Source organism: Piliocolobus tephrosceles, chromosome 1 (genome assembly GCF_002776525.5).
Source record: "Piliocolobus tephrosceles isolate RC106 chromosome 1, ASM277652v3, whole genome shotgun sequence".
Lineage (NCBI taxonomy): Eukaryota > Metazoa > Chordata > Mammalia > Primates > Cercopithecidae > Piliocolobus > Piliocolobus tephrosceles.
The window spans coordinates 185,230,865-185,239,051 of NC_045434.1; the positions used below are offsets into that span (position 1 = coordinate 185,230,865).

Below are 8,187 nucleotides of genomic sequence, written 5' to 3' on the forward strand. Positions count from 1 at the left end.
GTTGTTGGCTTCTCCAGCACCCAGTGGGACACATGAGGCAAAGAGAAAATTCAAAGACATTCCTGCTGAGTCATTCCTTGGGTCCTGAAGTCCCCAGCCAGTTTGTCTTCTTTTCACCACCTTTCAGAGTCTTATGTTTGTTTTATAAATAATCATCAGGGTTTTTAGCTATACTTAGCAGGAAGACTAGTGTAAAGCACACCTACTCTATCTTTCTGGAAGTCCAGTCTCATGTACTAAGACAATGGAAGAAAGAACAACAAAATCAAGCTTTTTGTAGATGTTGGGGCACTTTGATTATTTTGTCTGAAGGCAATGTCAACAAATTGAAGAGTCAGTTTGCCTGAACTCTTGGGCATCACCATAATTAATACCAGGCCTTGGTGTGGTTATTAATAATGTCCCTCAACTGTTTGATTTTACAGATTTTGATTGAGTGTATTCAACCTTGAAAGAAGAAACTTGCTAAATAAGCTGGTTTTGTGAGTCACTTCATCATTAAGGTGAACAACAAATTTATTCAGCTCATTGATGTTTTTACACTTAGTTTTTATGTCTCAGAACCACTGGCTAACATCTCTTCTTGCAAAACCACTGTATATTAGTGAGATAGAACCAGCTTTTCAAGGAACTTTCCACAGGATAACAATTCAAAACACATTTTATTATAAAATTTACATACTTTAGTTCCCTACTGAAAACACTAACAAAATCAGGAGGCAGGCCTTTCAGGTGAAGCATTCTAGGGTAAGTGAGGCAATGATTCCAGCTGTATCCAGTGTGTGCCTGAGGCCAGCTACTGCCACTCCTGCAGTCGTGCCTGTCAGAATTCTAGCTCCATCTGCTCACTTTCTCCAATTGATACCATGGTTTTCCCTGGAACTCATATTATCTTGTTGAAATTTCCTTAACCAGTTATTTTACTTTCAAGAAATTTGCATTTAATGTCTTATAGGCATCATCATTATAAACATAGTAAACATAGACCCATAAAATGCCCTCCACGTCAACATCTGTTCAGTCATATGACTGTAAGGTAAAGAACTCACTTAACCTAGGTCTTCCAACTGGTTGCTCAAATATGCCTTTAAAACACATTAAAATGCATTATTTCATGGTTCAGTCTGGAAGAGCAACTTTTCTAGCTTGGCTGCTTCTTTTTGCTCCAAAACATTCTGCCATATCTACACCCCAGTTCCTCATTTTCTCTCCCCCAGCTTGAAAGGACTTTTCTTTCCAAGGTGATTTTTTGAAAAATTGTGATAAAACATACATAACATAAAATTTATCATTTTGACCATTTCTAAGTGTACAGTTAAGTGGCATTAAGTACGTTCACATTGTTATGGAACTATCACCACCATCTCTCTCTAAAACTTTTTCACCTTTGCTAACTGAAACTCTATGCTCATTAAACAATAATTCTCCATTTCTCCCTCCCCTCCAGCCACTGGCAACCACCACTCTACTTTCTGTTTCTCTAAATTGGACTGCCGTGGGAACTGCCTATGAGTGGAATTATACCGTACTTGTACTTTTGTGACTGGCTTACATAACTTAGCATAATGCCCTCAAAGTTTATTGATGTTATAGCATGTGTCAAAATTTCCTTATTTTTAAATAGAATTTCCTTATTAAAATTTTAAAACATTTAAAATTATTTTTAATTAAAAATAATTTTGTGTATTTATTGGGTTACAATGTGATTTTTATTTTTTTGGAGACTGAGTATCAACATTTTGCTATGTTGCCCAGGCTGATAATGAACTCCTGGGCTCAAGCGATCCTCTCATCTTAGCCTCCTGAGTAACTGGGATTAAAGTGGGCACCACCATGCCTGGCTACAATGTGATGTTTTGATCTATGCATACATTATAGAGAGATTCGATCAAGCTAATTAATGTATCCATCGCCTTATCAATTTATTTCTTTGTGTGCTGAGGACATTAGAAACCTATTATTTTTGCAATTTTGAAATATATAATCCATTTATTAACTGTGATGACCATACAGTACAATAGATTACTAAAATTTGTTTTCTTACTATGGAGTTGTTTGAATTTGTTATATATTTTGGATATTAGCTGCTTATCAGATATATGGTTTGCAAATATTTTCTCCCAATCTGTGGGTTGTCTCTTCACTCTGTAAATTGTTTCCTTTGCTGTGCAGAAGCTTTTTAGTTTGATGCAATCCCATTTATCTATTTTTGCTTTTGTTGCCTGTGCTTTTGGAGTCCTGTCCAAGACATCATTGCCCAGACAAATGTCATGAAGTTTTTCCGCTATGTTTTCTTTTAGTAGTCTTATAGTTTCAGGTCTTACTTTTAAGTCTTTAATTCATTTTTTTTTTTTTTTTTTTTTGAGATGGAGTCTTGCTCTGTCACCCAGCCTGTAGTGCAGTGGCACGATCTCAGCTCACTGCAACCTCTGCCTCCAGGGTTTAAACGATTCTCCTGCCTCAACCTCTCCAGTAGCTGGGATTATAGGCAACTGCCACCATACCCAGCTAATTCTTTTATAATTCATTTTGAATTGCTTCTTGTATAAAGGGTGAGGTATGAGTTCATTTTCATTCTTCTGCATGTGTATATTCAGTTTTTCCAGCACCGTTTACTGAGGATACTGTCCTTTCTGCCACTGTGTTCTTGGCACCTTTGTCAAAAGCCAATTGACTGAAAATACTTGGGACTACTTCTGTGCTTTCTATCCTGTTTAATTGGTGAATGTGTCTGTTTTTATTATTTTAAAATTATTCTGTTTTGATTACAATAGTTTTTAAATATATTTTGAAATTAGGGCATGTGATGCCTCCAGCTTTGTTCTTTATGCTCAGTATTGCTTTGGTTATTCATGGTATTTTCTGGTTCCATACAAATTTAAAATTATTTTTTCTATTTCTGTAAAAAATGACATTGGAATTTTGATATAAATTGCATTGAAACTGTAGATCATTTGAGGCAGTATGGACATTTTAACAACATTAATTGTTCCAATCCAGGGACATAGGTATCTTTCCATTTATGTGTGTCTTCTTTAATTTCTTTCAATTATTATTATTATTTAAACTTTTTTTTTTAGAGGCAGAGTCTTACTCTGTACCCCTGGCTGGAGTGCAGTGGTAAGATCATAGCTCACTGCAGCCTTGACCTCCTGGGCTCAAGTGATCCTCCCACCTCAGCCTCCCAAGTAGCTAGGACTACAGGCATGCACTGCCACATCCAGCTAATTTTAAAAATGTAAAGATGAGGTCTCACTTTGTTGCCCAGGCTGGTCTCAAACTCCTGGCCTCAAGAGATCCTTCCATCTTGGCCTCCTAAAGTGCTGGGATTACAGGCATGAGCCATCACACCTGGGTGTTTTAGTTTTTTTTTTTTTTTTTTTTTAATAGTTTTCAGTATGCAGGTCTTTTAATTCCTTGGTTAAATTTACTCCTAAGTATTTTATTTTTTTGATGCTATTATGTGTGAGATTGCTTTCTTAATTTTTTTGAATAGTTCTTTAACAGTATATAGAAATTACATGAATTTTTGTGTACCGATTTTGTAACCTGGAACTTGATTGAATTTATTTATCAGTTCTAACAGATTTTGGTGAAGTCTTTAGGACTTTCTGTATATAAGATCATGTTATCATCAAACAAAGATAATTTCATTTTCTCGTTTCCTATATAGATGCATTTTGTTTATTTTTCTTGCCTTATTGTTCTGGCTAAGACTTCCAGCACTATGTTAAATAGAAGAAATGAGAGTGAGCATTCTTGTCTTCTTCCTTATCTTAGAGGAACAGCTTTCAACTTTTCACAGTTGAGTATGATGTTAGCTGTGGGCTTGTCATATGTGACCTTTATTGTGTTGAGGTACATTCTTTGTATATCTTTTTTTTTTTCTTTTTTAGATTCTTAACATGAACAGATGTTGAATTTTGTCAAATTCTTTCTTGCATCTCTTGAGATAATCATGGAGTTTTTGTCCTTCATTTGTTAATATGGTGTATTATATTTATTGATTTACATATATAGAACCATCCTTGCATTCCTGAGATAAATCACTTGATCATGGTGAATAATTTTTTTAGATATATTATTGAATTTGGTTTGCTAGCATTTTGTTGAGGATTTTTGCATCTGTATTCATCAGGGATATTGGCCTGTACTTTTCTTTTCTTATAGTGTCCTTGACTGGCTTTGATATCAGGGCAATACTGACCCTATAAAAATGAGCTTGGAAGTATTCCCTCCTCTAATTTTTTGGAAGAGTTTGAGAATAATTGATATTAGTTTTCATTTAAATACTTGGCAGAATTTGTCAATGAAGCCATCAGGTTCTGGGCTTTGCTTTGATAAGAGACTTTTTACTAGTCAATCTTTCTCATGATTGGTCTGTTCAGATTTCCTATTTCTTCTTGGTTTAGTCTTGGCAGGTTGCATGCTTCTAGGAATTACTCCATTTCCTCTAAGTTATACAATTTGTTACGTTTAGTTGTTCATGGTAGTTTCTTATGATCTTTTGTACTTCTGTGGTATCTGTTATAATTTTCTCTCTTTCATATCTGATTTTATTTATATATCTTTTCTTTTTATTTAGTCTAGCTAAATGTTTGTCTGTTTTATTGATTTTTAAAATACTGCTTTTCTAGTCTCTACTTTGTCATTTCTAGTTTGATCTTTGTTATTTTCTTCCTTCTGCTATGTTTGGGCTTACCTTTTCCTTGTTGTTCTTCCTCATATATTACACCTCAAGGTGTAATATTATGCTGTTTATTTGAGATCTTTATTCTTTTTTGATACAGGCATTTTTTTGTTATAAACTTTCCTCTAAAGATGGCTTTTGCTGCCTCCCATAATTTTTAATAAGTTATCTTTTAATTTTTGTTTGTCTCGAAATATTTTAAATTTTCCTTTTAATTTCTTCTTTGACTCATTGGTTGCTCAGGAGAATGTTGTTTAATTTTCACATATTTGAGATTTTCCCAAGATTTCTCCTGTTACTGATATCTAATTTCATAACGTTGTTGTCCAAAAGGATACGTAGTATGATTTCAATCTTTTAAAATTTCTAAGACTTGTTATGTAGCCTAACATATGATCTATCCTGGAGAAGGTTCTGTGTGAACTTGAAAAGAATGTGAATTCTGTTGTTATTAGATAGCTTGTTCTATAAATATCTATTAGGTCCATTTGTTCTAAAGTATAGTTCAAGTCCAATGTTCCCATGTTGATTTTCTGTCTAGATGATCTATCCAATGTTGACGTGAAGTATTGAAGTCTCTTACTATTATTGTATTGCAGTCTCTCTCTCCTTTCAGATTTATTATTTGCTTTACATATTTAGGTGACCCAATGTTGGTTGCACATATATTTACAATTGTTATGTCTTCTTAATACATTGACCCCTTCTTAATGATAGAATGACCGTCTCTGTCTCTTTTAGCATTTTTGACATCAAGTCTTTTTTTTTTTTTTTCTGGTATAAATGTAGCTACTCCCACTCTCTTTTGGTTTCTGTTTGCATGGAACATCTTTTTGCATCCCTTAACTTTCAGTTGACATGTGTTCTTAGTGGTGAAATCAATCTCTTGTAGGCAGCACATAGTTGGATCTTTTTTCTCTTTTTTAAAATCCATTTGTTATCTTTTGATTAAAGAATTTTACCCACTTACATTTAAATTAGCTATAAATAGGCAAGGACTTACTTTGACAGTTTGTTAATTGTTTTCTGGTTACTCTGTGGATTGGTTGTTTTTATCTTCCTCTATTTCTGTCTTCCTCTATGGTTTGATGATTTTCTGTAGTGGTATGCTTTGAATTCTTTCTTTTTATTTTTTTGTATACCTACTAAGGATTTTTTGTTTTGTACTTACCATGAGGCTTACATAAAATATCTTATGCTGATAACAGGCTATTTAAACTGACAACAACTTAATTTTGGTCACTTGTACAAATTCTGCACTTCTACTCTCCCATCCAATTTGTTTTTGTTGACATGTCTTTTATCTTTTGTAATTTGTGTTCCTTAACAACATATTGTAGCTACAGTTGTTTTAACATTTTTGCCTTTAACCTTCATACTAAGGATATAATTGATTTTCACACCACCGCCAAAATATAAGAATGTTCTGAATTTGACCGTATGCTTACATTTACCAGTGAGTTTTATATTTTCATGTTGCCACTTAACAATCTTTCCCTGAAGTTTGAAGGACTCCTTTTAGCATTTCTTATAAGGCAGGTGTAGTGGTGATAAATTTCCTCAGGTTTTGTTTGTCTTGGAAAGTTTTTATTGTCCCTTCATTTGGAAAAACAGAATTGCTATTATAGTATTTTTGGCTGGCAGATTTTAATTTTTTTCCAGCTTAAAAATACATAATTTCATTTCCTTGTTGCCTGCAATGGTATGAAAGGTTTTCTTGTATTTAACAAGTTGCTTATCCATGGCAGCTTTCAATATTTTCTCTTTGTTTTTAACTTTTGACAGTTCGATTTTAATACGTCTTGGGGTTGATCTCTTTGGATTTGTTCTACTATGTATCTACTGAGTCTCCTGGGTGTACAAATATCTCTTGGAGACCCTGCTTTCAACCCTTGTGTGTATATTCCCAGAAGTAGAATTGCTAGATCACATGATAAATATATATATATATATATATATTTTAGAAACTGCCATACTGTTTTCCATAGCAGATATACAAGAAATATGAAACACTTCATGAATTTTTGGGTTATCCTTGGGCAGGGGTCATGCTTATCTTCTCTTTAGTTTTTCAGTTTTAGTATATGTGCTGCCGACGCAAGCACCCAAGGTGATTTTAAGACAACATTGAAGGAGACTTTAGATACTTCTTGACGGATTTATTTAGGTATAATTTACAAATAAAAATTTTATATATTTGAAGTGTACAACTTGATGTTTTAGTATATGGATACATTGTGAAATGACCACCACAATCAAGTTAATTAACATGCATCACCTCACCTGCTTACCATTTTCTTTTTTTTCTTTCTCTCTCTTTCATTTCTATTTTTCTTTCTTTTCCTTCCTTCCTTCTTTCCTATTTTCTTTCTATTTTCTATTTTCCCTTTCTTTCTCTCTGTTTTCTTCTTTTTTGTGAAAACACTTAAGATCTACCATTTTAGCAAATTTTAAATATATAATATAGACAGTCCCTGACTTATGACTGTTTAACTTATAATTTTTCAAGTTTATGATGGTGCAGAAGCAATAGGCATTCCAATATAAATCATGCTTTGGATTTCAAATTTTGATCTTTTCCTGGGCTAGCAAAATGTGCTATGATATTCTCTTGTGATGCTGAGCAGTGACAGCAAGCTGCACCTCCCAGTCAACCACCCAATAACAAGGGAAAACAACCAATACGCTACAGTGTACTATTGCCAGAATTTTTTGAATATTGTGTTTTGTGTTTTGTATCAAATTATGTCTACAAAACACTTATTTTTTGACATACAATATTTTAAACTTATGATGGGTTTATCGAGACATAACCCCATCATAAGTTGAGGAGCATATTTATACTATTTTTAACTCTAGTCACAATGTTGTACATTAGACCTCCAGAACTTATTTATCTTGCATAACTGAAACTTTGTACTCATTGACCAACATCTCTTCCATTTCTCTCTTCCCTCAGGCTGTGGCAACCACCATTCTGCTTCTGTGAGTTTGACTATTTTAGTTTCAGTACATGAGAGATCATGCATTATTTGTCTTTCTGTGCCTGGCTTATTTCCCCGAGCAAAATGTCCTTTGGGTTTATCCATGTTGTAAATAGCAGGATTTCCTTATTTTTATACACCATGTGTTATTTATCCATTCATTTGTTGAGGAACATTTAGGTTAATTTAATATCTTGGCTATTGTGAATAATGCTGCAGTGGACATGGGAGTGCAGATACCTCTTTGAGATACTCCATTTCCTTTGGATATATATATCCAGGAGTGTGATTGCTAGATCATATTTAATTTTTAAAGGAACCTCCATACTGTTTTCCATAATGGCTGTACCAATTTACATTCTTACCGAGAGTGTGCAAGGATTACCTCTTCTTCACGTCCTTGTCAAAGCCTATCTTTTGTCTTTGATAATAGCCATTCTAACAAGTGAAGTGATATCTGATTGTAGTTTTGATTTGCATTTACATGATGATTAATGATATTGAGCATCTTTT

General features: G+C 33.7%; 1 non-coding gene across 1 annotated transcript; it reads right to left on the minus strand.

Moving 5' to 3' along the window:
• Window positions 1–6,688: 6,688 nt before the first annotated feature.
• On the minus strand, window positions 6,689–6,795 carry LOC111529603. The gene has a single exon (XR_002727473.1). It is a non-coding gene; the product is annotated as a U6 spliceosomal RNA (small nuclear RNA).
• Window positions 6,796–8,187: the final 1,392 nt, after the last annotated feature.